Source organism: Lissotriton vulgaris, chromosome 4_1 (genome assembly GCF_964263255.1).
Source record: "Lissotriton vulgaris chromosome 4_1, aLisVul1.2, whole genome shotgun sequence".
NCBI lineage: Eukaryota > Metazoa > Chordata > Amphibia > Caudata > Salamandridae > Lissotriton > Lissotriton vulgaris.
The window spans coordinates 1,856,915,697-1,856,938,803 of record NC_141691.1 but is presented as its reverse complement, the minus strand read 5'-3'; positions in this window follow the sequence as shown (position 1 = coordinate 1,856,938,803).

The following is a 23,107-nucleotide window of genomic DNA, read 5'->3' as shown; positions in this document are numbered from 1 at the left end:
CTGTTCCCTGAATGCTCACTTCAATATTGTATGCAAACACACAAGCCAAACAGGAGTTTTTTAAGTCATATCAAAGTTGACTTTTACCCTGTGACTCATACTTTTAGGGGTCCCTGATTAGTGGGTCATGGATGGGGCTCATACCCCCTTGATTGACACCCTTGCACAGCTGTCAGAACACACTGATAAGCACAAATATTAAGTAAACTGACTTTTTTCCTAATGCTGGCTTCTTTTGTTTGTTTAGATAGGATGGAGAGGCTCAACGTTACATACCAAATTATGTCTACTGAGGGGTAATGCATGTAATAGAAATATTTGGAAAGTCATACATTGGACTACTGAAGGTCACTATATTGCACAAGTAATGACTTTAACACTGAATAGTGAAAGCACATGTTATTATACTGGCCACTTACTGCTACATGCACACTCGATGACAACAAATAGAAAGTCAGGGTAAGGTAACATAAGGCTCTGATGCCTTTTGTTTAGGTTCACACCTGGTAAGGGGAACCGTTATCCACATGGTTACGACTTAACAAAGGAGCTAGCGATGGTGCCCACTCCTTGACTTGTGAGTGTTTAACTGATTCTGGGACGAGGTTAGAAAAGGCAGGCACAGCTATTGTTTCTCTGTTTGGGACGTCCATTACAAAATCATGAAGCCAATCCTATTCAGCCAAAAGAATATTATAATTGTTAAGTCCTCCAAAAGGAGAACATTAAGGTTTCTAGGTACGTCACCCTCCAATTGAAGGAATCAGAACGTGTTAGTGGTCGCAACTTCACGTTTTGTTTATGTTCATTACTTTGGTGTTCGGTTCAGGTCAAGCAGAACCAGCAGGAGCGGAGTGTTGTGGTTCTTGCCTCCTACACACTACCGTATCCTTTATTTCTTCGTCCAGGATCAAGATAATTACTTTGTGTTTATTTTATGACTGATGCTACAATTTATAGATATTCCACTCCATTATTAGTATCCTGCGGTATGTCCTAGGGGTTGAGGATTATATTCAGACTTGTGCTTCGTGTAGTCAAGGAATGTTCTAATAATTGTGTTTCAAATAGGCAATTCATGGTCGCAAGAAGAGAGGGAAAAGAGGCTGACATCAGAGAGCCTTTTTTTTTTTGTTAAGCAGGTATACATGGTTCATTTAGCGAGAATTCATGATAGTAGCCGTAGTGTGATTGTTGTTGCTTATGAAGGTATTATTTGTCGTTTCAGGTTTCCCTTTCCCTGCAGACCCCTTCCTTTCCCTTCCCTTCTTCTCTTTTCCTAATTTTCCCTCACCTAATGGCTCAAACACCCTGTGTAACATATTCAGGGTGTTAGTGACATTTGGAGGTGGACCATCGTATACAACAACTGAATTCCGTGCAGTTAAACCTCACAAATCGGACCGTTTGCCACCGCAAAATTGGTCTGCCATATTTACAATCCTTATTTTGCTAATCAGTAACCTATTATCAACTCGCAACATAGGGTTTACGTCTCGATATTAGGAAGGGGCTTGCAAAGGGCGTCCCTTCCTAATAGTGACTTGTATTTCAATGTAAGGTTGTTTTGTGGCCTCAATTGTTGTAGCAAAACACTCACAGTTTACCACCCATTTCAAATGGGTGATAAGCCACTCACAAAGGGGAAGGGGTCCTCAAAGGACCCCTTCCCTTTTGTGACTGGCATTGAAAATACTTTTTAAGAGCAGGCAGTGGTCCCACGGACCACTGTCTCCTCTTAAAAAATGAAACAGTAACATTTCATTTTCCTTTTTAGGTCTCGCCTGTCGATGCGCATGCGCATCGAGCTTGCAAAACTATGGGGGCTTATCCACTCTTTAACCAACTTGCAAGGAATCGTGGCGATTCCTTGCAGTGCACGAGAAATTTAAGCTCAATGCGCATGCGCATTGAGCTTAAAAGCGCGTGCACATGCCCCCAGCCGCCTGCCTTGCCTACTCTCTCTCTCACAGCCTCCCCCAGCTCCGCCCCCTCACTTCTTGATTGCACGGCCGCTAGGCCGTGCCTCCCCTACTCTCCTCCCCCCTCCTCCTACTCTCCTCCCCTGCCTGCCGTGTCGCACCTCTCCCCTCTCCCCGCTCCGCCCCCTCCCCTGCCCGCCGTGTTACGGTCTTTGCAGCTCCCCAGCCATATGTTGCTTTGTTTTCGCTGCTTTACACGATAAGATCAAAGAGCTGTGAATAACGCGAAGAAAAACGCGTCGTGTTCTCATAGTAACGTTTTCCGGATTGGACGTTTTTCCGCCAATCAAAAAGCATATTAGACCTCCACCAACGCTTGTCTAAAGGCGGAAGAAGTCGCTGAACTGCGCCCTTCTTCGCAAATATAAACAATGTGGACAATATAACCTTTAAAACATTCAATGATATGGGTAATAAATTCTTTGTTGTTGTGTCGCCCCACATCCGCCTCTCACCGCACCGACGCCACCTCGCCTCAGATGGCCCCCCCCCTCATCCGCACGTCGCATTTCTCCTCCCCCCTCGCCCCCTCCCCTGCCCGCCGTGTCGCATTTCTCCTCCCCCCTCCCCTTATCTGCCTTCCCTCCGTCTTGTTTGTGTGGCATTTCTCCTCCCCCCTCGCCCCCTCCCCTGCCCGCCGTGTCGCATTTCTCCTCCCCCTCCCCTTATCTTCCTTCCCTCCGTCTTGTTAACAGTTTGATACCATAACACGGATTCATTTCGCCACGCAGCTTGCATGATTGTAAACGGCCATACCATAACACGGAGTCATTTCGCCACGCAGCTTGCATGATTGCAAACGGCCATTCTTTCAATGTGGTAAAAAAATGTAAACATATTTTTTCTCTTTTCTGTTGCTGGTTAAAGGTTTAAAACAAATCGTATGACGTGTTCCCAAAATGAAATAAAAAATAAAAAAACACCCGCACTAAAAGCCTCTCTTATTTGTGCACTAGTGAATGCTAGAATCCCCCCTTGTTCCTGCATACATGTGGCAATCTGATCCCCCTCCCCTCCCCCAGCCGATCTGCTCTCTCCAAGCATTGACAGCCTACAGACGGGTCAGGCCAGACGATCACTAAGAGGGTGGAGAATCCCGGACCGAACTAGTTTCAATTTACAGAGCAAACAACTTTTTTTTTTACGGCAATTGCTTTGCCAGAGGCTGTTGCCCATTATTTAATAAATCCATTCGATTTTTCCAACACTCTTAGCAATATCTAGGTGAACTTGCACGTTATCGCTTCAGCAAATTGCTCATGAAAATCAATAAAACGACTTGTAAATAAATATACATTAGTGCATGTTTTTTTGGGGCAAATAAAACCGCGCCATGTCGACAGCAGCGTCTGTCTTCAGCACTGAGGGCCATGCTGTTAGTACACGTACTGAGTATCCCCTGAGAATAAACCTCACTTCCTGTAATGGACAATGTTATTTTGCACTGAGACTGCAGATGGCTTGTTGGTGAGGGAAAGAGGGTTTGCTTTCACTTTACATGAACCTGTGTGTGTAAAGCCCGCCTAGGCATTAATAAACCATCACGTGCCCCATCTATACCCAGGACCACTGGAATTATGCGATTTTGAAGCCGTGGCAGTTCCCGCGTTACTTTGGACTTGCCGTATTTACCACATAATCGGTCATCTGCTATCTAATGCGGCGATTTCAGACAAAAAGTGTGGATCAAAAGTAACAAAAAAAGTTGCAACACCCTCACTCACCCTCACCCTCACTCACCCTCACCCACCCTCAACCCCTCATCCTCACTCACCCTCACCCTCACTCACCCTCAACCCCTCACCCTCACTCACCCTCACTCACCCTCACTCACCCTCAACCCCTCACCCTCACTCACCCTCAACCCCTCACCCTCACTCACCCTCAACCCCTAACCCTCACTCACCCTCAACCCCTCACCCTCACTGACCCTCACCCTCACTTACCCTCACCCTCACTCACCCTCAACCCCTCATCCTCACTCACTCTCACCCTCACTTACCCTCAACCCCTCACCCTCACTCACCCTCAATCCCTCACCCTCACTCACCCTCAACCCCTCACCCTCACTCACCCTCAACCCCTCACCCTCACTCACCCTCAACCCCTCACCCTCACCCACCCTAAACCCCTCACCCTCACCCGCACCCACCCTCAACCCCTCACCCTCAACCCCTCACTCACCCTCACTCTCACTCACCCTCACCCTCACTCACCCTCACTCACCCTCACTCACCCTCACTCTCACTCACCCTCACTCACCCTCACTCTCACTCACCCTCACACTCCCAAACCAAAGAATAAAAAATATAGCAATGTGTGTCCCTATCTGTTCTAAACATATTAAGAGCTTTATAGTTGGTAGTGAAACTATACAAGTGTTTAATTTAGGGTTGATGATGTGTCAATTATTTTCTTGTTCTTGAAATTTATTTAATTCAGAGGGCATCTTGGAGATGGATGAATACCATGTGTCGACATCATTAGTTCAGATTTTGAAAATACATGGGGGTAAATTTCGAAACAATATGAAGCTCAAGTGTGTTTACTTATCAAATTTTTATTTTAATAAGTTAAAGAAATGCATCCATTAAAATATAAAACCTTAACACAGTAAAGTAATTAACATTTCTAATGGCTAATTGAACAAACTCAGCTTCAGTCACCCACTCTGCTTCAGTCACCCACTCTGCTTCAGTCAACCACTCTGCTTCAGTCACCCACTCTGCTTCAGTCAACCACTCTGCTTCAGTCAACCACTCTGCTTCAGTCAACGACTCTGCATCTTTCAGCCACTCTGCATCTTTCACCCACTCTGCATCTTTCGCCCACTCTGCATCTTTCGCCCACTCTGCATCTTTCGCCCACTCTGCATCTTTCGCCCACTAAGCATCTTTCGCCCACTAAGCATCTTTCGCCCACTCTGCATCTTTCACCCACTCAGCATCTTTCACCCACTCTGCATCTTTCACCCACTCGGCATCTTTCACCCAATCTGCATCTTTCACCCAATCTGCATCTTTCACCCAATCTGCATCTTTCACCCCCTCTGCATCAGTCACCCCCTCTGCATCAGTCACCCACTCTGCTTCAGTCACCCACTCTGCTTCAGTCACCCACTCTGCTTCAGTCACCCACTCTGCTTCAGTCACCCACTCTGCTTCAGTCACCCACTCTGCTTCAGTCACCCACTCTGCTTCAGTCACCCACTCTGCATCATTCACCCACTCTGCATCATTCACCCACTCTGCATCATTCACCCACTCTGCAAATTGATGAATGTTATGCCATTTTCATAGACATAAACAACTTTTAGGACGGAAAAAAAAGGGGGTCTACGGAGTAGTGCATCAGATACTTAACACACAAAATATACTTCCCAAAAGTGAGCTACAGCATGCAAGGATGTTGATCAGGCTTCAGGCCAAAAAGCAAAAAACATTCGTACAATATTACACCAACAAAACAAAGAGAAATATGTGGCAGGAAGCAAGGACGAGGAAGTACAAACACAAAAGTGAAACAGCCAACTTTTGATTGGGGCAATAAACAAGCACTATTCATCCGGGGAATGGGACGGATTAAAGACAATGGTCAAGAGTTACACAAAAGCCGTACGCATATAACAATAGCAGTTATTCACACGGAATTACATCAAATATAAGAAACATATTACGCAACTTGGATTCAGCGCTAACAGCATCAATAAACATTACATAGGTCTCTTAGCTTCACAAAACAAATGTGAGCTACAGCATGCAATGATGTTTATCAGGCTTCAGGTCACAAAACAAAAATTATTCGGACAAGATAACACCAACAAAACAACGAAGAAATATCTGGCAGGAAGCGAGGACGAGGATGTACAAACACAAATGTGAAACAGCCTACTTTTTATTGGGGGAATAAATAAGCATTATTCACCTGGGGAATGGGACGGATTAAACACAATTGTCAAGAGTTACACAAAAAGCCGTACGCATATAACAGGAGCATTTATTCACAGGAAATTACATCCAATATAAAAAAAAAAAAAATTCCCTACTCTACAGTAATGTGGACATAAGTCAAAATTCTGATAGCAACATGGAGAAAGCATATATAACAAGACAATATTGCTTTAAAAATACATCGTAACACAAAGCGGAGACATTGCATTAATTTTTAAAGAAGAGAAAGTATCACAAACCACAGCACGAAATTTAAATACACATCAAAATAAAAAGCTATACAAACATACATTTAATAATAACTGAAATAACAGAACGTAGAGATGAAACAATATAAATTATTCACACAGATATACAACATACTACACAATTACACACACAAAAAAAAAACTGCTCTAATTATTAACACAACTACTGACCAAAAGCAACCATTTTAAAAATTAGATCTGAACAATAGGATACAATGCATTACATACATAAAGAGCCGACAATTCGAAATAAACATCCTTCGTTGCAAAACAAAGACACTACTATGCCAATAAAACTAATAGGAAACAAGAAATCAAATAATTCATAACACTATACACACACAAAACAAACAACAAATAACAACTTACCTGTCGAACGATGCACAGAACAGACAACGAAGCCAACACTCCTTACACGGGACCCGCTTTCAACAATATGGGGATTTCAAATTAGACGCGAGTAAATTGTTACGCAACGTGAGAGGATTTTGAAATCTCTTTGGCTGACACAGACGTCAATCAAAATAGTACGGGATTCAAAATAACAACTAGAACACAATAACTTAAATACTTTAATATAATTATGGGACAGTCACACAAGCACACACACCACAATCACACAAATACAGAACACACAAACACCCTCACACACCCTCACCCTCACACACCCTCACTCACAACCACCCTCACCCCCCCACCCTTACAACACACTCACCCTCACTAACCCTCACACACACACCCTCACACACCCTCACACTCACACACCCTCACCCACCACCACCCTCACTCACACACCTTCACACCCTCAACCTCACACATCCTCACTCACCCTCACACCCTCTCACACCCTCACTCACCCTCATGACCTCAACCACACACCCTCACATGCCCCCACCCTCACACACCCCCACCCTCACACACACCCGCCCTCACACACTCTCACACATCCTCACACACCCACACACATTCTCAATAAGCCTCACACCCTCACCCTTGCCCACCCTCACTCACCCTCACCCTCACTCACCCTCACCCTCACCCCCTCACCCTCAATAACCCTCACCCACCCTCAACCCCTCACCCTCACCCTCACTCACCCTCACCCTCACTCACCCTCAAACCCTCACCCTCACTCACCCTCAACCCATCACCCTCACTCACCCTCAACCCCTCACTCACCCTCATTCACCCTCACTCTCACTCACCCTCACTCACCCTCACTCACCCTCACTCACCCTCACCCTCACTCACCCTCACCCACACTCACCCTCACCCTCAACGCCTCACCCTCAACCCCTCACCCTCACCCTCACTCACCCTCAACCCTTCACCCTCAACCCCTCACTCACCCTCACTCTCACTCACCCTCACTCACCCTCAACCCCTCAGCATCACCCTCACTCACCCTCACCCTCACTCACCCTCAACCCCTCACCTACCCTCACCCTCACTCACCCTCACCCTCACTCACCCTCACTCACCCTCACCCTCACTCACCCTCACCCACACTCACCCTCACTCACCCTCAACCCCTCACCCTCACTCACCCTCACCCACACTCACCCTCACCCTCACTCACCCTCACCCACACTCACCCTCACCCTCACCCTCACTCACCCTCAATGCCTCACCCTCACTCACCCTCAACCCCTCACCCTCACCCTCACTCACCCTCACCCTCACCCTCACTTACCCTCAACCCTTCACCCTCAACCCCTCACTCACCCTCACTCTCACTCACCCTCACTCACCCTCAACCCCTCAGCATCACCCTCACTCACCCTCACCCTCACTCACCCTCAACCCCTCACCTACCCTCACCCTCACTCACCCTCACCCTCACTCACCCTCAACACCTCACCCTCACTCACCCTCAACCCCTCACCCTCAACCCCTCACCCTCACTCACCCTCACCCACACTCACCCTCACCCTCACTCACCCTCAACGCCTCACCCTCAACCCCTCACCCTCACTCACCCTCAACCCCTCACCCGCACACCCTCAACCCTTCACCCTCAACCCCTCACTCACCCTCACTCACCCTCAACACCTCAGCCTCACCCTCACTCACCCTCACCCTCACTCACCCTCAACCCCTCACACTCACTCACCCTCACCCTCACTCACCCTCAACCCCTCACTCTCACTCACCCTCACTCACCCTCACTCACCCTCACCCTCACTCACCCTCACCCACACTCACCCTCACTCACCCTCACTCACCCTCAACCCCTCACCCTCACTCACCCTCAACCCCTCACCCTCAACCCTTCACCCTCAACCCCTCACTCACCCTCACTCTCACTCACCCTCAACCCCTCCCCCTCACCCTCACTCACCCTCACTCACCCTCAACACCTCACCCTCACTAACCCTCAACACCTCACCCTCACCCTCACACCCTCAACCCTTCACCCTCAACCCCTCACTCACCCTCACTCTCACTCACCCTCACTCACCCTCAACACCTCAGCCTCACCCTCACTCACCCTCACTCACCCTCAACCCCTCACACTCACTCACCCTCACCCTCACTCACCCTCAACCCCTCACCCTCACTCACCCTCACCCTCACTCACCCTCACTCTCACTCTCACTCACTCACCCTCAACCCCTCAGCCTCACCCTCACTCACCCTCACTCACCCTCACTCACCCTCAACCCCTCACCCTCACTCACCCTCAACCCCTCACCCTCACTCACCCTCAACCCCTCACCCTCGACCTCAACCCCTCACTCACCCTCACTCACCCTCACTCACCCTCACTCACCCTCAACCCCTCACCCTCAACCCCTCACCCTCACTCACCCTCAACCCCTCACTCACCCTCACCCTCACTCACCCTCACTCACCCTCACTCAGAGCAACCACAGCATCTTCACTAAATATATTTAATAAACTTTAAGCTATTGGCAATATAAAATAAAATCCATTTTATTTACGTATTAATTATTAATTGTTTTTTAAAGCCATTGATTTTTTTTATATCAATACATATAAGTCACATATAAGTCCCGTTAATACAAAATATGTTGCTTTACAAATGCTAGAGGTGTCACATTTACAAAAATTATAACTATTGGCGTTGTAAAGAAGAAAGCTATTAATTTAGCTATTTACAAAAAACAACATATAAATAAAAAACAAAAAAATAAATAGCACCTATAGCTCTAACTTTCCTACTGCGAGACCTATTGCATTTCCAATGCTTGTTTTAAATGCATCCTGTTTCCTTTAGGATAAACGGGCTCCATTTTTTTTTTAACTGCTTTATTGAAAAAGCAGTTACACAGCAGGCCACTATCCCTGGGAGTGCTAGTCATTCCTAATGGGGTTGCAAATTGCAACAGCCTCATGAATATTAATGAGGCAGGCAACTTTCGACTCCAATAGGAAACACAAACAGTGTCTGAGACACTGTTGTACATTCCTATTTGTGAGTCACAAATTGCAAGTCTTAAAATTACGCAATTTGCGACTCGCAAAATGGTGGGTTCGTACATGTGGGCCTTTTCACTGGATTCAAGCTGGCCTGGCTGATGAGGGGTGTTACCCTGAAACCAGTCCCAGGATGCTTGTTTCCTGTCGGGCTGGACTGTTCCTATGAGGGACAGGGTCAAGACTCATTTGCAAATGGCTGGGTATGAACTGGGGTGGCGGAGTAAGCAAAAGAACGATTATTTATTCAACTCAGATCTAATAGTGACTGGGGGGATTGTCTGAAAAGTTTCAGCGCTCCGTTTATAATCTTAGTGTATTTGCTTATGAAATAAATTAACATTAACATCTCCTGTCATCAATATTTATGAGTTCGGATGCTCCTATTTGATATCCATTATTACTTCCTTGAACCTTTCCAGTGCAATTGGTTTATTCCTCTATTTAGGGTTGATGTATGTAATGTCAATTGAGACTCGGGGTCTGTGGTCCACCCTTTAATACTTACTGACAAAATCCCTGGCTCAGCCTTCACAACTTGTGGGGCGAGTGCAGATGTAATCCACAATTTATATAAATTGCAAGACTGCCTTATGAGCACCCTCTTATTTTAGCATTTATTAACAGGCTCAGGTATTCCACAAATCCCGTTAAAAGGCATGAAGTGAGAGTCCATGTCACCTCCAATTAACCCCTTGGGCGCGACCGCGATTCTGCGCCTGTGCGGCCGTTTTGAATAGTGGGCGGGTTCATGACCGCCCCCAGCTGTCATCAGAACATGCCCACCGTGATACATGACGGACGGGGGCCGTCATCAGCATGCAAGGGGTTAAAAGTCATGAAAAGTTTGATAGTAACTAATCTAGTTGTTTGTCTTGCTTGTGGGGCTACTGTGCCTTTTAATACAGATGTTGACATTGGTGGAGTTTCCGTATGCTATTAAATGAGAGGTAACGAATAGGCATGTGCGACTTACCATATGATTTTTATCCTCCAGTTTCTTAGCGTGCATTTGTTTTTGGTAGATGAGGTCAGCATATTCTTGTGAGGCAAAGGTTACCATTGTTATGTCGGTTAGTTGTGATCTATGCCTTGAAATTAACTCAATGGAGATAATTTCTTCAGACATAATCCAACTAGGGGCAGGCCATTCTGCTATGAGTCTAAGAATGTTGCTGTGGTTTAGCACGTCTTGCATTACCTTTGATTGGTATTCTTGACACCATAGGACTTTGCTCAAAGCAGAATTATCAGTCATTTTTATATTCATTTTGCTTTTCATCGCTCCTACAGATCTTTGCTTCCAGATTTGTGGCTTGATTATTTGTCACTTGTCATAGAATTCCATCTTGTGCTCTTACAAAATCCAGCATTTTTCAGGGGCTGGGACCCATATACTGCTCCTTTCTTCCTTCTGGATGTTAATTTGGTCTTGGGAGATTCCCTGGGCCTTCGAATGCAACTGAGTGACATCTGGGAATTACTTACCTCAATAGGACTAGCATTGGCCCAATTACTTTTTAGCTGTTCTGTGCTTTGTGTACACTGTTGGGTGTATCCTACTTTGTGACCTTCATGCAAATTTGTACATACCCACTGTTTGAGTTGCAATGGTGACACTTTTTTAGCGTTACCTCATGTTGTTTGCGGGTTTAGGTGAACCTCTTGATGATGGTTTTGTAACTCCTGATAATCGTCATTAGAGGGCTACTGTTCTACCGCTCATGTGTTTGTTATGCCTAGTTTTGCTGGTAATGTGTTTAAAGTGTTTGTTTTGGTTCAGTGACAGAATATCGAGCACACAAATATCATAACACAAAAATATTGTGTCAAAAATATTGTTGACATAAATATTCTTTTTCAATACTTATAAAGGTAAGTACAATAATGTTGAATAAATAATATTGTTTACACTAATATCAATAAAAATATGGGAAACAATATAGTTTCTTGCATAAATACACAGTTTAAAATAGTGAAACTTAAATATTTTAATACAGCACTATAATATAATGTTTATTATATATAACTAAGTAACATGTATTAATAAAAATAAACATGCATATATAACATGTGTATATATATATCTATACCAACTGTTAATAAATATATATATTTTACATTATATTAAGTTTGGTTTGTGTTCTTTTAATTAACTAATATAAAAAGCCTATATATATTTATTTATACATATGTATTTAAATAAACATTAAAACATAAACAAATTAGAAATAAATTAAAGCACATAAAAATATTAAAAACACATTTACTAAAAATATGAGTTTAAAAAATAAAAATGTATATATATTGATATATATATATATAAATAATATAAAATGTAAAAAACAAATAATAATATTACATATATTTAACCACTAGTCTCACTGACCTTGTCAGTAAACTGCTTCCCTTCCCACACAGCTCCCCTTGGTAGCCACTGTTTCTGACCCTTGCTGGTCTGCAGGCTCGAGGTCCAGTAAAGAGCCTCTCTGCTCTTCTGCAGCTCTGCCCTCTATCTCTCTGCTTTCTGTCTTTCTGATCTATTTTTCCTTCCTTACATCTTTTCTGCTCTTTGTCACTTTTTTGTCACTGTTCTTTCACTTTTGCCTCTTTTCCCCCAGCCGTCCAGCCCTCCCCTCCTTCTACTTGATGGTGGCTGCTGCGTAGCCGCGCCGCTGACGTGCCTAATGCACACCAAAAGCATGCCTGTCTGCACCAGTCCTGTGCCTGGTGAATACCCAGCATTATGGACCCTGGTCATAGGGCCATCCACCGCAACAACGCCAGCACCCTCCACGCCCTGAAGACCGTACGCCACCCCACCTGCCATCTCACATTGCTGAAGAACACCAAATGTCGGTTCACCTGCCGCACCTGCAACTGCACCTTCACCAGCCTCTGCCCACCAAACATACTGACTGCATGACCCTCAAGAACCAGACCCAACCACCATCCTGCTCAACACCCGCTTAATGAAAAAACACGCCGTGGAGATCTGTGACCTGCTCGACTCCACCTCCCCGACATCGGCTTCTTCACAGAAACCTGGATGAACTCCAGCTCAACCCCAGACATTGCAACTGCCAACCCCAACGGATGCAAAATCATCCACAAGGACTGCTTCAACCAACCAGGAGGAGGCATCGCCATCGTACACAAAGACACCCTCCACTTTACAACCAGCTCCGATGACCACACACCCGACATGGAGCACCTTCACTTTCAGATCCAGACCAACACGAACACCACACTTCACAGCACCTTCATCTACAAACCTCCTGGGCCCTGGCATCCCTTCAACAAAGCTGTAGCTAACTTTATCACTCACCATGCTCTTGCGCAACAGACTACTTCCTCCTCCGCGATGTCAATTTCCACCTGGACAACCTTGATGACCGCAACACTTCATTTCTACTGGAGAAACTCTCCACCATCAGACTCAAACGACTGGTCACAACACCAACCCACTCAGCAGGACACACGCTAGACCCCATCTTCTCTGCAAGTAAGAACATCTCCATCAGCCACATCTCTGAGCCACACTGGACTGACGACCTCTGCGTTCACTTCTCCTCACCAAACCCACCATATATTACCATGCCTAAAGCGATCCTCACAAAAGCTGCAAAAACGTCACTGAAGACCTGCTCTCCAACTCCCTCAGCAAGAAATTAGTTATACAGTCGGTGGTCAGCAATAGGCAATGATGGCGCTCTAAGGTCTATCACAAGTAAAAATCAGTTAAGGCAGGTAATCTGGCACGGTGAATAAGGTAAGGAAAAAACACCAGATCCCCATGTTTGTGGCCAGCAGACCACTTATACTATATATACAAATTCTCTGCACACCTTCAAAGTAAATACCTGAAGTTACATTAAATATCACAATGATGCTTGTCTTTTTATTTTCAGATGTCTTTAATTCAAGATCTTTAAGCCTTCTTAGCCACGTGTTTTGTCACTGTTACAGGGGATTACCCAGTGACTTTTTCAGAGCTAAGGTCAGTTTCCAGTAGTCTTTTAATTCCGGCGATAATTCCAAACCAGAAGGGGTTCCTATAAGTACTGCTCCTGGAGAGGTAGACCAATTAGTCTCGTGTCTGGAGAGCTAAATATGCTTCCAAATATAAGGGAGAAATCAGCTGATTTGCATGGCAACACGGCCTGGAGATCCGAAGGGTTCTACCTAATACTGCCGGATGGGGCAGCTCTTCTAAAAAAACTCCCTTATATTTGGAAGCATATTTAGCTCTCCAGACACAAGACTAATTGGTCTACCTCTCCAGGAACAGTACTTATAGGAACTGCTTGGCTAGGAAGGCTGAAAGATCTTGAATTAAAAACATCCGAAAACATAAAAACAAGCATCATTGTGATATTTAATGTAACTTCATGTATTTACTTTGAATGCTTGCAGAGGATTTGTATATATCCCTCAGCAAGACCCCACCACAGACATCCATGGATAGCAACACCTCAGCAAGCAACCTCCACTGCAGGATCTCCGACTGCACCAACACATTGGTCCCCCTCAGAAAACCCTCAGGTAAGCAGCCCTCCAAGAAAGCCAGCTGGTACTCCTCCACCATTCAAAAATCCAGGTACACCTTCAGATGGCTTGAAAAAAGATGGAGGAGCAGCAAGATCACAGGAGACCATGCAGCCTTCAAATCACCATCTCTGCACACCTCCATCCCATCAGAACAAGAAAGAAAGCACCCATCTAGGAACGCATCATTGCCAGTGCACACAACAGCAAAGAACTCTTTGCCATAGTCAAAGAATTCACCAAACTCAGCACAGGGAAAGCAGACATCCCCAGTCCCAAGACCTCTGCAGCAACATTGCTACCTTTTTCCACCACAAGGAGATGTATGACTGTTTTGCAAATCAAGACCCACCCACCCCATCCCCAACCACTGCACCCAAATGGCTCTAGCCCCCAGCAGACCTTGATCAACTGGATTACCCTCACCTTTAACAACACCTTCAGGATCATGAAGAGCATCCACTCCGGAACCCCGTAGGAACCCTGCCTTCACCACATCTTCAACAGATGCACTTGAAATTTGTCGCATCCTCAACTGCTCCATTGAATCTGCAACTTTTCCAAAAGACTGGCAACATGCAGAGATCAACCACCTGCTGAAGAAACTTTCTGCCGACCCGATGGGCCTCAATACAGACCCATCTATATGCTCCCCTTCCCATCCAAATTCATGGAGCAAGCCATCAACGTCTAACTCTCAAAGTTCAGCAAAACGGACAACATCCTGGACCTCTCCCAATCGGGCTTCAGAAGCAACCTCAGCTCTGAGGATGCTCTCCTCACTGCTACAGATGACATATGCACCCTCCTCGACCAAGGCAAGCCGATAGCCCTCATCACCCTGGTCCTCTCGGCTGCTTTCAACACCATCTCCCACCACACCGGGCATCCATGACAAAGTTTTAGAAGGGTTTTTTACCAAACAAGGGTCCTAAGCCTAAAACAATATGCAAAATCAATGTTATATAGACCACAATCGGAAACTATATCTTCTTTTCCTATACCCAGCCGGGCGAGGAATTTATTTGTTAAATGTAATAAGCATTTAAAGTTTGTAATACAATTTTACAACAAACATTTTCGTGTGAAGTAAAGCACAAGCCTGTGCTGTACTGGAGAAATAGAGGAAGATTACAGGAAAGGATATGAAAGAGAGAGCAGTTTACTTCAGGCAAGAAGAAGTGAGCAGAGCTGGGTACTGCTTTGCATCAGAATTGACAGTGATACCCAGAGTAGTCCATACACAGTAATATTCACAAGTTAATCTGTATGTCTACTAAACAAAGTCGACGGCATTTCGATCCTGTGCTTAAATTATAATGGGATCATCATCAGGACTTAACATATATATTGCCTGGTATTACAATTATAAACACGCCCACAATGTAGGGAATGTCCTGGTCTGTGCGTGCTGCCTCAGATAGGCGTTTGGAGTGCGGGAGTGGTCGGTATCAGTTCGAAGTCACGATTGTAGGATTGGATTGTACAGGCAGGTCTCGTTTAGAGGTCCCGTCCTGTTGGTTTGAAGCTGCGGTCGATATATTACTACGGGAGTAACCTAACCTACGGGCACCAGTGGATCGGCACTCCGTCAAAGGACCTTTCTAGCGCAGATCGTGTACCTTACCGACCGCAGCACGGATATCTTCCAAATTAATGCAGATCGAATAATATATAATATAGTTTCCGATTGTGGTCTATATAACATTGATTTTGCATATTGTTCTAGGCTTAGGACCCTTGTTTGTTAAAATACTTGATACTCATGGTCCAAAGCCACCTAGTGGGTCCCGCTTGTTTTTTGTCAAAAGCTTTAGAAGGGATCTGCTCCCTCAATGGGCAAACGCAGAGAGTCAAACTTCCACTTTTAAAATCAGAATCCACAGAGATCAGCTTTAGATTACCTCAGGAATCCTCCCTGAGTCCCACCATCTTCAACATTGACATGACCCTGTTGCAGCCATTGTCATAAGCCACAGACTCAACATCGTCTCCTACGCCAGTGTCACCCAGCTCATTCTCTCCCTCACAGACAAACCCACAGCCTCCAAGAGCAACTTCCACAATGGGATGAAGGCAGTCACCACTTGGATGAAGGACGGCTGCAACAAGCTTAAATCAGGCAAGACCAAAGTCCTCCTCCTGGGCTCCTTACCCTATGCCTGGGATGACTCTTGGTGGCCCACAGTGCTTGGAATCCCACCCACGCCAGGGGACCACACACAAAACCTCTGCATCATCCATGGCCCATTGAGTCCAGGAAAATGGTCACCCACGCACTCGTCAGCAGCAGACTTGACTACGGCAAATCACTCTATGCCGGCACCACCCAGGACCTCCCATAAAAACTGCAGACCATCCAGAACCCCTCCGGCAGACTCATCCTGAACATCCCACACTGCAACCACATCACCAGCAACTGCCTCTCCTTCTACACTTCAACCAGACATCTCCCCTTTACCTAACCAGCCCTGGGGCACCTTTCCACGGTTCTGCAAGACGACAGCCTGAGGAAGATCCTTTTCCTACCTCACTGTGAAGACCTGGAATTTCCTGCCTTTGCACCTCACACAATCACCATAGCTGCCACAATTCAGGAAGGACCACAAGACCTAGCCTTGAGACCCTCACAGATGAGAAATCTCATTGTATAAGACTTTGATTGATTAAAAAAGAAAGATATATCCTGAGGATCTTTCACAATAATCAGTCAAAGTTCTTAATGAGTCAACACAGAGAAGTCTACCTAATTTTTTTAAAACTTCTCCAAGAACAGTCCTAGTCGCCAACACGTATTTCGTCTCTTTGTGGTGTAAGCCACAGACTTCCTCAGGGCTAATATTACACAGTATTCTACGACGACCAGCAAAGTTCAAATTAATAGCAACTATATGTAAATATATCACATTTCCAAGAATTGTGTTCCTGTTCCTTGAGACAAGATATGTAGTCTCTCCAGTTTCCTTTATGTATCAAGAAACACCAACAGGTACCCGTGAGAAACAGCGTAGTGAGTAACGAGGTCTGGAAATCGGCTTCTAGATTGATTGACTAATAAACAATACTAAGCTATGTATAAAATAGACATACTATTTCCGCCCCAGTGTCTACAACAATAGGAAAAGTGTTGGACTCCGAAGGGGTAAAGTTTACTATTCCCACTCAGTCTGTGCACCAGCAGGGAAAGCGGTAAATTCCAAACGAGAACATGTACTATTCCCACTCCAGTCTGTGTAACAGTAGGGAAAGCATTGGATTCCCGGGAGGTGGAGGTGAAACATGTACCATTCTCACTACAGTCTTTGCACCAGTCGGGAAAGCATTGGACACCGGAGGAGTAAAGTTTACTATTAACACACCAGACTATGCAACAGTAGAAAAAGTATTTTAGTTCAAAAACAAAACATATTTTAATAACTCTAATAATTAACTAAAAATATAAAACTATTAATATAAAAGTGTTATATATAAATAAAAAAAGTATATAATGTATTAGTAAAATACAAAATAATTTAAAATGTATGGTTTTGTAATTAATTAAACATTACATTAAAATTCCACATTAAACTCCCACAAACATATCAACAAACAATGAGAATGTATTTAAAATAAGAAAAATAGCACAATTAACATATTAAGTAATGTATAAAATAGTTATTAATACATGATTAAATATTTCTCCCTCATTTATAATTGAATAACTTCCCAACAAACACAACAAAAATGCAATTCATAAACGATTTACATTATTATTAATTCATTAAATATTTGATTAAGAAATTAATATTTAATTGAAAATTGATTATTAATTAGCTTCCCACTCTATACCCCTACAAACTAAACAACCCACACCTGTAAAATAACATAAAAAAGAATAATAATGACACAATTTGCCTAATTAACTACAAATTAACTAATCAATAAAGGACAATTATGTAATTAATAATAATTATTATGTAATTAACTTCCCATCCTATACCCCTACAAACAAAACAAGGCACACCTAAAATATCACTTATGAAAATAACACAATTTACAAAATGAATAATTAATTAACTAATCAACAATAAACAATTATTAAATAACCAATTTCTACTTTATCAACTTCCCATCCTGTGCCCCTACAAACAAAGCACCCACACCCAAAATATATCTTTAAAATTATAACAATTACACAATGTACATAGTTAATTATCCATGAAATAATAAATATTGATTAAAAATTATTTATAAATAATTATACTTAATTAACTGCTCACCCTGTACACCTGCAAAGCTCACAACCTGATTAACCCGATACGCTCTGAATTACTATTAATAATTAAATTAAAAATTATATTCAACTTAAAATTAAAAGCTTTTACTTAAAATTATTAATAACAATTATACACAGAATATATCCCATATAGAAATAAATTATGAACTGAAACACATACAGATAATTAAAAACCTATATTTTTAAAACAATATTATTACAAATGATATTAAAATCACCAATATTCTTGTAGCCGATATTACTTACCTAAAAAATTATATTTACGTCAACGATATTTCTGCATCATGATACTAATGTGTTACGATATTAAACACTTGATATTTCTGTGGATCGATATCAATGTTCCGATTTTATATCCAAATTGGGTCTGTTTTATTTATTCCCATAAGCTTACCCTTTCGCAGCAGATCTAGAAAATGTACTACTGTGCCGGTTATTTCTTTCTTGGCCACCTTTTGTTAAAGGCTTAACACCACTTGTTGAGCATGAGCAACTTAGTGGGTGATTCCGCCAGTGGATTGCTTGTCACTTGATTACTGTTTTAACATGATGAAAGATTAGATAAAGTTTTTACTATGATGTATATTCAATCCTGATGTACCTCGATTTTTGCTCTTGTGATGCCTCTTCCTCTCACGTCTGCTGAGTTGGTGTTTCTCTTTTGTAGGGGTCCCAAATATTTCCTGGCGGGGCTCCCATCACTCTGATGAATGTGTGGAAGGCATGTCAATAATTATTTGGGTATCCATTGTTGCATCTTGCTTATAACAACAGATCCTTGAACTCCCTTTTTGATAATCTTTGTTCACAGACTATACTCCTCGGCTTTCATTATGCATCAACTCTGTAAACTCAGGGATAGGTGAAATATTTTGGTTGTCCAAATTCCTAGGCTATTGGATTCTGTGACCACTACAACATCCTTCACGCATGCGTTAGGAGGAGGAGATACGTTGTTCTCCCATAAAAGCTTCTTCAATAGCTATTTCTTTTTTTCGATAGGGTGATATGCATGTTGTATTACCTGCTGACCCACCTTCTGTTACATGGACATTAGCTCCGCCTCTGACACTAGACCACTTATAATTTTGGAAATCAAGCTGTTTTTGTCCTGTGTTGGTGAGCAGGAAGAGTAGGTTAGGTCTTTAGAGTTGTTGGGTTGCACCCGTAATATTAGGTAATTGAGCTGTATAAGTCTTTTGTCTATTCCTAACACATATGCAGCAGGTTATTCAGCAGATCAACATGTGTGTCAAGTTTGCCCAAACGGTAATCGAGCGCATTGACTAATACTTGTATTGCATTTAGGTGTAGTGACCGTCCAAACCCTAAGTGCAGAGGGCTAGACGATCTGTGCTCCTCTTAGTTCCCGTAAAACAACTTGCATGAAACTACTAAGATGTTTCTCAGTCGCGGCCTATTCGTCTGCGAACTTTCAGTTTTAATTCTAATTTGTGATTCCATTTCTGTATCACTGCCATGTAAAGTCTTTCAGGTCCAACTGCATGAGTAGCGAACGTGGTCTCCTCTTGAGTGGTGTTTAAATTTAAACTATCCGGCTTGGGTTGTATTCATGGTGCAACATTGTCTATGGCACCCTTCATTTGCACTGTAGCGACAGGCGAGCAAGTGGGACTGCTCGTGACCTCCCCGATCTCTGCGGGTGTTACCTCTGCAGCTAGATCTCCTTTCCTAAATACCTGATCTAAGTCCATTGAGGCATTTAGGCTGACCGCTGACAAGTTTCAAAAATCACAACCCGTGCACTCATCCTCACAGTCTGATGTTACTAGTTCTGAGGTCACTTCTACTGACAGGTGCAAAGTCAAAGCTGTTTCTGGCCTCATAGGAAGTTCAGATCTCTCATCGATATAACGCGCTATACAAATCAAAATAAATAAAATAAAAATAAATAAAATAATATTTTCCTGTGGTACGCGCTTATTGAAGGAGTTGGAGATCTTAGATGATAGTTAGTTTGTTGTATGCTAATTTTTCACAGGTATTTCCCTTAGTGCGACACTGACGGTGCTGTTTTTTTTATGGTATTAAGCTTTATTGTTCAATTACTTAAAATCGTTACAATATACTATTTTTACAAAAAAAACTTCCTAAGAAGAGAAAAAAAGAAGAAAAGAAGAAAAAAGAAAAAAAAGAAGAAAAGTTAAAATCTCAGGCAACTTGCTACAAACTAGAGAAGTTTAAAACATTAAAAACGATTATCAAAAAATGGCAGTAAAGTGCAAGTACATAAAGCTTTGTGGAGAGTATTTTTATAGTCTCTCTTGCTTGCAGCCCGGCTGGTTTTGTTTTAGTGACTCTGATTTCTGTGACAAGGCTGCCCGGATTGCTTCTATGAATTTCCCTAGCCGTGCAGCTATTTGGGGTGTTTTAGCAGAAAAACACAGGTCTGAGACTTCTCTACATCGTACTAGGGCATGAGACCTGCAGATTGGAACAACCAGCTGGTGCCGCTCGCTAGCCAGTTTAGGACAGCAGCACAGCATGTAGAGCCAGGATTCCCGGTGATAGCTGCAAAGACGACATGCTGCTAAATTGTCCTTCCGGGCCCAAACTTGGTTAAAAACCGCGATAGGCAGTGCAAGCAGTCTCATATAGGCAATTTTTCTCCGGGCCTGGACTGTCAGTGCTTTCTCAAAATATTGCTGTGGTTTGCCCACTGTGTAGGAGGCGTCCAGTGCAGAGAGATTGGGATGATGGTGTAAACTTTCCAGATCTCTTTCGTAGGATATTTTCTTTACCTGTGTGTTCACTGTTCTTTTCCATGCGGTTACCGGAATGTTTAAATTGTGCACATTTTGAGCATCTATTTCTTGCATATCTATGGCCTCTGCCAGCTGAACCTGCCATGGAGATCGACCTTCTTCAAAGATAGTTTTAATTAGCCTTTTCAGAGAGTTTTCTGGAGCTTGCAGGGTGTTGATGTAATATATTAGAGTATCCCCTAGGCAACTGATGTCTGGACGGGTAAGACCCAGCTCTAATCTTACTCTTGCTTTCCTGGCCTGTCGTGGGAGTTCTAGAACCTTCTTGTATGCAGAAATATGATGGTTTGTCAGAAACTTAGTGAGGGCTCCGGGGAAGGCTAGGTGGCCGTAGTTCAGGGAGGGGATTAATTTTGCTTTTAAAACTTTCAGGATGGGTTCAGCAGTCGGGCTCTGTAGGCGTCCATTGAGATTTCTCAGGCTGTATATAATGCTGGCCCCCTTGCTCCTTAGATGTTTCAGGTGGGCTGTATGTTTGGCTCCGTCCGATAGCCTGAGACCAAGATAGTTATAAGTTCTGCATGTTCTAATTCGCAGATTTCCTAGGCGCCATTGTGCTGTCTTCTTTCGGTGGTACTTCCCAAAGATAATTATCTTGGTTTTCTCTTGGTTCACCGATAGGTTGTTTTTTTGGTTAAACCCGTCCAGAGCTTCTAAGGCTTTCTGTAGGCCTGTCCTGGTGTAGTCCATTATGACGATGTCGTCTACATATTGGAGGATTTGGAGTCGCTCTTTCCCCAGCCTTGGGGTCAGTAGATTTGCCCCCTCCAGAGCTTTGCCTAGATCGGCTGTGTAAAGATTAAAAAGGGATGTATGACGTTACAACGCATGCTTTTACCACGCATGCCTTTACAACGCGGTTTTTACAATGCATGCCTTTACAACGCATATGGCTTTGGGGCGCTGGATAGTGAATAGTTTAATTTATTATTCCATCTCCAGTCCCTGTGGATAGTAGGGAAGGTGTTGGATAGTAAATTAAACCTATTCCCTATCCTAGAGCGCCCCCCAGCGCAATGCGTTGTAATGGTTTGCGTTGTAAAAGTTGCGTCGTAAAGGCACTGAGTGGTAAAAGTTGCGTTGTAAAGGATGTTTACCATTGAAAAGTAGTGGGGCAAGGACACAACCTTGTTTAAGTCCATTATTGGTTAGAACCTTAGATATTACAGTCGTTTGACTAGTTTTGACATGGACCCAGGTCCCCTCATGGAGGGCGATTATAGCCCTTAACAGTTTTTGGGAGACGCCCCAGGAGACCAGTTTTTCCCACAGCTTCCCGCGGTCAACTCAGTCAAAGGCTGCGCTGTAATCGACAAAACAGCAAAATAAGGGTAATTGTGATGGCTGGGTCGCTCGAAGTGACAGGTGTCCCATTGCTAAGATGTTGTCTATAGTAGAGCTTTGAGGCCGGAAGCCGGATTGGAAGAAGGGGAGGATATTGTTATCCTTAACCCAAGTTTCTAGTTCTTTCAACAGAATTCTGGCATATGCCTTCGCTTCTTTGTCCAATAGGGCAACAAGCCGGTAGTTTTCGGGTTTCGTACTGTCCCCTTTTTTATAAATGGGAAAAAGTATTGAGCCTTTCCATGACAGAGGAACTATAGAAGTGGCAAGTGCATACTTATAGAGTGATGTTAATTGTTCTGCCCAGAAACCTTGAGAGGCTTTGAACACTGCTGCAGGGACTCTGTTGGGGCCTCGGGCATCATCTGTTCTCATTTTTTTGATTAGGTTGATTGTCTCGACCTTAGTAGTGACTGGAGTCTTGACGCCTTTTTGGGTTTCTAGGGGAGTTGATTGTATTTGGGTATAAGACCTGTTCTGGTATGTTGAAAATAGTTGCTTTACATATTTGACCCACTCCGAGGCTGCCACC